The 8,207-nt window shown below is 40.8% G+C and overlaps 1 long non-coding RNA gene across 2 annotated transcripts; it reads right to left on the bottom strand.

Moving 5' to 3' along the window:
• Positions 1 to 424: 424 nt before the first annotated feature.
• LOC127365688 (uncharacterized) lies at positions 425 to 5,434 on the bottom strand. Of its 2 annotated transcripts, XR_007885245.1 has the most exons (4): positions 5,199 to 5,434; positions 4,523 to 4,595; positions 3,836 to 3,930; positions 425 to 1,033 (listed from the first exon to the last, which is right to left on the bottom strand). It is a non-coding gene; the product is annotated as an uncharacterized LOC127365688 (long non-coding RNA). The 2 variants fall into 2 exon arrangements; XR_007885246.1 differs by lacking the exon at positions 3,836 to 3,930.
• Positions 5,435 to 8,207: the final 2,773 nt, after the last annotated feature.

Genomic DNA, 8,207 nt, shown 5'->3' with positions numbered 1-8,207 from the left:
GCAGGGTTCTCAGAGGCCTCTGTGCCCAGCCAGCAGGGGGAGCAGTTTCTGCATGACTTCAGCTTCATTGTCATGTCCAGCCTCTTGTCTGGGCCCTGCTGCTTGGCTTCTTTGACAGCCTTAAATCAAATAAATAGACTGAGAAAGAAGCATCTGCATTCCACAAAAGTTGTACACTCCTGCTGCGGTCATGTTGAATGTTTCACGGCACGCATGCAAGAAGGGAAATCACTTGTGTGAAAGTGAAGTGAACAGCTTTTACGCAGTTTAACGGACACAGTTTGTGGCAGTATTATTTAAAAAATAGGTTGTGATTGTGAATTTGCAGAAGAAAATGCAGGAAGTTCATTATGTGATTACACTTTCCATTATTTTTATTAAGTTACATTTGCATCAGTATTATGTCAATTAAAATGTACCCTATTACTAGTATTATTAATATTAGCACAATAAAGAGAAATACATGTTTTTTTCTGGTCATATATGACACTGCAGCAGTCAGTGATTTCTAAGATGTAGAGAAACCAGCTCAGTCCAGCCACAAGGTGGTGCTATAAGAGGAGATTTGGCTGTGTTAACGTCCAGTTGAAAGGCTAGAATTGTCTTTATGTATTTATTGTGCTCTATATACAGTGTAATACATGCTGCATGCAACCTGATATGTGTCTGATTGGACCCATATGATGCCTTTGTGAAACTTTATAACAAGGCTATTTATTTGCTCTTTAGCACACAACCTTCTTCCTGCCTACAAGAGTCTTCATGGTAAGAACAAAGGCACATGAGCAGCCTGGTCGGGATTCATGTGTGTCTGATGAACAACAACAACATTTATTGCCTCTAAAAGGACAGGATACACAGAGCACAAGGAGAAAACAGTGAAACTGGGCTGGAATGGTGGTGGTGAACAATGCAGGAGGGCGGCTGCCAGGTTTTATGGTCTGGGATCCTGCTCCCAACCCCCACCACCAGGTCCCTCTTCCTTCCTGCGATGTACTGTAGTTTACACTTGAGCCACTATGAACCACATTTGCTGAAAGAAGCGAAGCAGAACAATGAAACAATGAGACTGCGTACTGTAGGGAGAGGTGCCAGCGTAAAGCACTTGAGATGTGGTTTGTAACACCTTCATGATGTTTTTCAGTATTAATCTCTCTCACCTTCAGCCTTAATTCAAACCGTATATCCCTCTGTGTGAGGTATTCATGCAATGACATTTATTTAGACAGATACACTGATTTTGGACTTTGGAATTAAATAAAAATGACTTACTCCAACTATAAAATGTGATTTAAATAGTGGTTAAATTTGTCACTAACTAACAGAACATAACTAAACCAGACTGAGAATAAAACAATAAAAAAGTCTTATGCCACATGCTCTGGTTCAGTCCTAAATGTAAACATAGATATATCTAGAATGGGCTAAATAAAGCAAATGAGCAATACAGATTTGATTTGATACGACATCTCATGCTAGGATTTGTAGTTTTGTCAAAAAAGCATGAAAACAGGCCTGAAAATAATGGGAGGTTGTTATCAGGTTTAGGGAGTAACAGATTACATGTAATGGGGTTATGTAATCAGGATACAAAAAAAGTGGGATTATTAGCAGGATTACAATTTTAAAGTAAATAAATGTCACCATTACTTTGTCTTTAAAGCAGAAAAGGGGAACAACATCATAATGCAATGCAAGTTCTGCCTTCCAGCTGTGAAAATGATCCATAGGTTACTGGACACATTTTTAATACTAAATGTTGGTTTCCCCATTTTCATTGTTTTGTTGTCTTATAGAATACACTCAAGTAAAAGTCATCTCACTGATATTTCTTTTCTCTTTTATTTAGATATTTGGGGTTGAGTTAATCCAAAAGTAACAGAAAGTAATTAAGTTGCCTTACATTAATATTGCAATACTCTGATTAGATCACTGACAACTTTCTTTTAACAGGTAATCAGTAATTGTATCAGATCACATTTTAAAGTAATCCTCTCCACCTTGGTTGTTATGAAAGTGTTATTGTGTGAATAATTCTTAAAAAGTTGTTGACAGAATGAAAAAATATTGAAAAATGCAGCATTAATGTTTATAAAAACACACATTTGATGTGAATGTTCTTTTCATAGCCACAGAAAACTGCCCGACAAAAACATCATTGTTACAGATTTGGTCCTGTAAGTTAATGATGACATCAACAGCTTTTGTGGTCACAGACTGAGAAAATCAAGGTTGACCAAAGCTTTACACACACACACACACACACACACACACACACACACACACACACACACACACACACACACACACACAGTGACAGGCTATGGAAGAACCTGTTTGTGACAGTGCCTTAACAGCTGGAACTGTGGTCATCCATCAGCATTGGGTTTGATATTAGGGCCGGCTCCCTGGTGGGTCATTGACACAGATGACAAACCTGTCTGAGGGAGTTATAGAGCTGCCAATCCCTCCACTACGTGCCACTTACTCAACTGACACTCGTCCAATCACAGGCCAGGGGCTAAATTGAACAACCCACTTCCACTAAAGTCTAAATACTGTGGCTGCAAATGGCATTTTTTTTCTAATAAAGCTATAATTCAAAAATGACACTGCTGGTTGGTTTAAAAAGCATTGCTACCCAAAAACCTTGTTGAGAGGATTGCACGTGCAACCGTGACTCGTGCACATTAACACTCCACCTCGCTGGTGAGAATACTGTGTGCTCCCCACAACAGAAAACAATACACAGCCACACAGTCATTTACAACTCCAACTATATGACTGCAATAAAAAGCACGGCAAATGAGCCATTCTGGGAGCCCCAAGCCAGATGTGGACTGAGTGGTGTGTGTAATAAGGCTTAATGAAGGGTTGGAGTTACCAAAGTGTCCAGGGAATGAGAGGGAATAAACACGACATAAACAAGTCCTAAAAATTAAACATGCCAATCTAAAACATGTTGCTTGAAACCGTTCCAGACTAGATATATTGGGATATTTTGAGATCACTTTATACCATTATTAACAATCAATTACATGTTATTTTCTTGCCTACAGAGTATCCTGCTAGGTATTGTTTCCAGTCTTAGTGTGAGCTCTGTGTAGGGTCTACTGAGGACCACCATGTTTTCAAGGTGACTTTATCCACAATGAAAGGAGGCTTCCTGCACTGGGAGCCTCTCTGGTTTACAACTTCCTTCTTGTGGCGACAATCCTCCCAAAATATGTGTCAGGTTGTTGAACAAGAGTGATGATGTCCTGGACAAGTGGAAAAGCTGCACTCCGGAGAGAGAACACCTCTTTTTATAATACCGAGATGAAACCAAATCATTCTGCTCTCACCACTGGTTACACTAAAACCACACAGTGCTCTCCACGTGCGTATTTTCATCCCACACACTGTAGCTGTAGTAAACGGGCTATTAATTGTTATGCTTGGCTCCCAGAGGATTGTAATACTGGATAATGCTGCAAATATTTTCACTCAACCTCTTATAAGCCCGGGGGGAGGTCACTGCCTCCTTCACACTGAGATAACATTTCCTTATCAGCTCTCTGTTGAAATGAAGTGTTTGATGTTTGTGTGCTGTAGAAAGGTGGTGGCAGTAAATCAAGCGGTGCAGGGAAAGTTGCAGTAACTTAGTCTGTATTAACCTCTCATTTGAACACACTAATGATGGAGCTCTGACAACAGGAAGCAGCACACAGGCCAGAAAGTCGGATTCATGTTGTGATGCAGTATTTCTGAGTGTCTTCAAAGACCAAATGAAAGAGGAAACAGCTGCATCAACTCTAGCAGGGAGCCATATACTTCACCAATGCCTTCGACTCACTCATTTTCACTCTCACATTGAACAGAGCCCTGATGTGGTCCAGTTCTGTGCAGGCGAAGCACTCACAAGTTGGTAGTGAAAGGACATAGTTGTTCCTGAGAGCTCATAACAAGACAAGACAAATTAAGGAAAGGTTAAGAGACACTGGTTGTGGCACAGAGGTCCACTCACTTAAAGTGATGCATTGCAAAATTGCTTTCCTATTGGGCAGAACATTTATTTTGTGTGACGGGTGTAGGCTTACTGTGTCAGCAAACAGGATTGGGCTTTGTGTGTAGGTGTTACCTGTATTTCAAGGTATTTGTCTTGCTGGAAGTTTTAATGGCTGTTTTGCGCAGACTTGTGAAGTGGTTTGAGCGTTATCATGTGTCCATATATAAAAGACACACATATCTTGGGTTATCAGAGATGTGGGCTCTTATTACGCCCTGTATAATTCATAATTCATTCATTTTATTCAGTTCAATTGAATGAATTGAATCGTATTTTTTCAATGTATGTATTTAGCAGATTTTCTTGTTTAACCTCATTTTGAGTCACTGATGAGCCTCTGAACTATGACCTCTGAGCAAGCATTGTCACACTAATACTCTCCTATATTACTTCTGAAATATCTAACTGATCACTGGTAATATAATCCTCATGATCAGTTGCTTGCATCAAATCTCAATTTTCTTAATAACTTACTGTGAAAAACTTAAACAAAGGTCTTCATCTTTTGTTTGGTATATGACAGCCATCATTTCAGTCATTTTGGCATCTATAAAAGAAAATTAAGTAAATGGCATAAACATTATTTTGGAGGGGTTTATTAATGTATAGTTTAATCTTTATTAAATAAGTAAGAAGTCTGTATGCATTTAAGGATTAATGTTATATTATATATGTTGGTAATCAACCATTTTGAGTTTATTCATGAACTATTCAGTGTAGTGCTGCAAAAACAAATGAATGTGTATATATTACCATATGTATTTGTTGTAAAGATTTGTAAGGGACTGTGTACAGTATTAAACATAAATATTACTATTGGATATATTGAACCAGAGTTAGCTTAAAGCAAGGCTCTTGGCAGGTCACAATAAAAACATACACACAGTGACAGAACAGCACTAAACAAACTAGACATACAGGACTCACAGTTGTACATCACATACACATAACAAGTCAGCAACAAGTGTATGTGTGTTAAAATATATGAATATAAACATACACAAATGAAAAGCAAGGATATTTGTATACATGAGTTAGCTTTTTGCAGAAATTGGCTTTAAAGCTACTGATAGGAAATGAAGATCAGAAGCCACTTAAAATTTATGTTCCACTTTAACACCCATATCATCACAAAATGCTGCACACTGACCTGCTTCTGTCTCAGCGATCCCATACAAATGTGGCTGATCAAGCGGCTGGGTGTGAAGTGACCAATGCTGTGCCAGAGAGATAAGCCAGAGCTGGAAGCCAGGCCGGTCCAGTTGGCCAGGTCAAGACATCTGAGTCAGACACACAGCAAATGGCACACTGTCTGTCTCGCGTTACCACTGTCAGTGAGGGGGCTGAGGAGCTTTTCACCAACACCAACGCCAATTTCTGCAGGGTGCCACGACACACACACACACACACACACACACACACACACACACACACACACACACACACACACACACACACACACACACACACACATACATACACACAAGAAGGAACAGCATGCAGGAAGTACCTCATCACCACACTGTTTCTATTTCCCAGTGGTGCTGCCAAGAGCTGGAACGACCACAAGGTTTTACCTTCTTGAATGAACTCATCTTTGATAGTAAATAAAATATCTCTCTCCCTGTCTCTCTTTGTCACACACACAGAAACAAAATGATCGCCGTATAAAAACATTACACCACAAAATAGGGGTTGTTTGATTTTGATTTAGCTGATGTCAGACACCATGGAGTCAAGTCTGCTGTGAAGTTTCTTCTTCACTTACACATGTATATTCAAGTTATATAACAAACCATAAAACTGATAAATCAAAGAGCTGTACGGCCAGTTTCTGTAAGCTGCCTCTTTCCCCAACATAAACCACAGTATGTCACTAATGTGCAGGTCAAAGCTGAAAGGCCTGCCAGGGTTTTTAGTAGCCTTGTAAATATTAAAGTCTGCTTGTAAAGTTTCATAAAGTGCTGAAATCTCTAACAGCTAATTTCTTTTACTGTCAGTCTGCAAAAAATTACAAAGCTGTTGATGTGAAATCCTGTGCAGATTGACAAGTCCTCTTATTACATGGTAAACTGTAATCTGTGGTTCATGCACTGGCTGCCTAGCGGAGTGTTAGGGGAGGTGGGGGTTCATGTCTGTGTGGACTCTGACACAGTCAGTTACCACTAGAGGGCAAAGCAGCTCCAAAAATCTCTCAAGACTCAAGCCTCCCTCAGTTGTTTTTGAATGCTCAGATATTGGCAATGAAAAAAAGGACTATGTTTGGCAGATCGTTCATTCACTGGGGTGTAAATTACTAATTACAACATGTAATATATAACACATTAATCCTCAAGAAAATGAATGTTTGTTACAGCAACAAGCCAATGCATTTTCCTCAATGAGACCTTTACATAGCCTGATGGTTCATTTTTGGGGAGGAATAATCTCTTTTCATCTAAAATGATATATGACTGCCTGTTTGTGACCCATCCTGCTGTTGCATAGGTCAAAGGTCAGTGCACCCTCTTGCTTTTTAGTTCTTAATCTTTGTTGCAGTCTTAGAAAAATTGAAGTTGAATGAAAACAGGATTGTGGACCTATAAATAAGACAACATATATCCTTCATAGACACAGAAGGTGCTGAGATGTATTGTATTAAGTGCTTCCTGTCATGGAGGGATGTTCCATGGCTATGGTATGGAGCTGGATCCACTGGTCTGCAGCTGCTCCCCTTGGCTGTGCTGTGCTTCACAGAGAGCCCCGCTCTGCTCCTGTGAGTCTGGGCCTCAGGCCCCACAGCCACCTGGGCCACAGGGAGAAGGAATGCGCTGACTTAATGATGTACCGTAAATCAGACAAGCCACACAGCAATCCCGGCACTGCCATTGGACGACACTGTGCCTCTGAAAGTCCAGCCCACTGTGAACTCGAGCCCAATACAAAAGGCATGTGGAAACATAGTATGTGGATCCACTCACAATCAGTTTGCACAGGGACATGTTCTGCACTGCTATGCTCTCGGTTGCTCTACTTCTCCAGTCACCTCTGCAGAGGTCGAGGAGGTCTCAGCGAGGCAAGACAGAGAGCAGGAGGGTTGAAACTGAGTGCGAGGAGATCTACCCCCTCAAGGCTGATGGGAAACTAGTTGGGGGCACGGAGGGGCTGCGCACTGAGGCAGACTGCCATAAGTGATTGCAGCTGCTGCTGAGGCCTTGAAGTTGGCTACAATAACATCCAGCCAAGTCAGGCAGATGACAAGGTGTGAGGGAGCTTGTTTGTTTTAATCCTGCTGTAGGTGCCAATTCAAAAGTGAGACGCTGGGGGTAAATACAACAATAGAGGTGCAATCCAGAGTGTATTTTGATAAAGTTAGTGATGCAACATAACAGTGGTTTTATCATATTAGTTTGTGTATCAATAGTTTGGGAATGAGTTAATGGTCTCATAAACGGTTTCATCTAGACCAGGAACATTTACTTTTATTCTGGAGGACTTGTTTTTTTTGTTTTGCACTGTTACACATATGCAGCAACTGGGAATATGCAGAAATTATTGGTGCTGTGATTTCAGCTGATGCTTCTCTCCAGTTAAGCTCTATTGTACTGTAATATTCTACGTTTTTATGTCATTCTAAATTGTAAATATGTCAGATGCATCTCACAAGGAGTTATTTCAATTCACCACGCAGAGCTCCTGTTTCTTCTTCTCAGGCAGCCTATTTGCCATCAAGTCCAACTGAACAGAGGCGCAGTAGCTGCAGCAGCAGAGAGGTTGGTGGTGAAAGATGCTTCATTTTTCTCCCCAGGACTAACTTCTCCATGCAGTGTGGGACAGGACTAATGACAGTCATGTTAATGATGTTGACACTCCCACCAGCGCCAGCCAGCGTACAGTAATGAGGGGAAGTAAATAGCAGGTAGCTGACAACACGGCTGCTTCCGCTGCCACACAACTAATGATCCCTTTCACACCGCCTGAACATACTTTGTAAAGATGACAGCACACAGTTTAGGAGGGTAAATCCTGCCTTTCTTACACCTTCACTCCACCTGTCAGCGGAGAACACCTCGGTTAAAACATGATACACCATCACATCTACATCTGTAATTGTCCTCCTAGATTTCAGAGATCCCACAGAGGCAAAAATAAAGATCTTACAAACTGATCTGCAGCTATA

This window comes from Dicentrarchus labrax, unplaced genomic scaffold (genome assembly GCF_905237075.1).
Source record: "Dicentrarchus labrax unplaced genomic scaffold, dlabrax2021, whole genome shotgun sequence".
Taxonomy (NCBI): domain Eukaryota; kingdom Metazoa; phylum Chordata; class Actinopteri; family Moronidae; genus Dicentrarchus; species Dicentrarchus labrax.
This window is presented reverse-complemented; position numbering and strand designations above follow the sequence as displayed.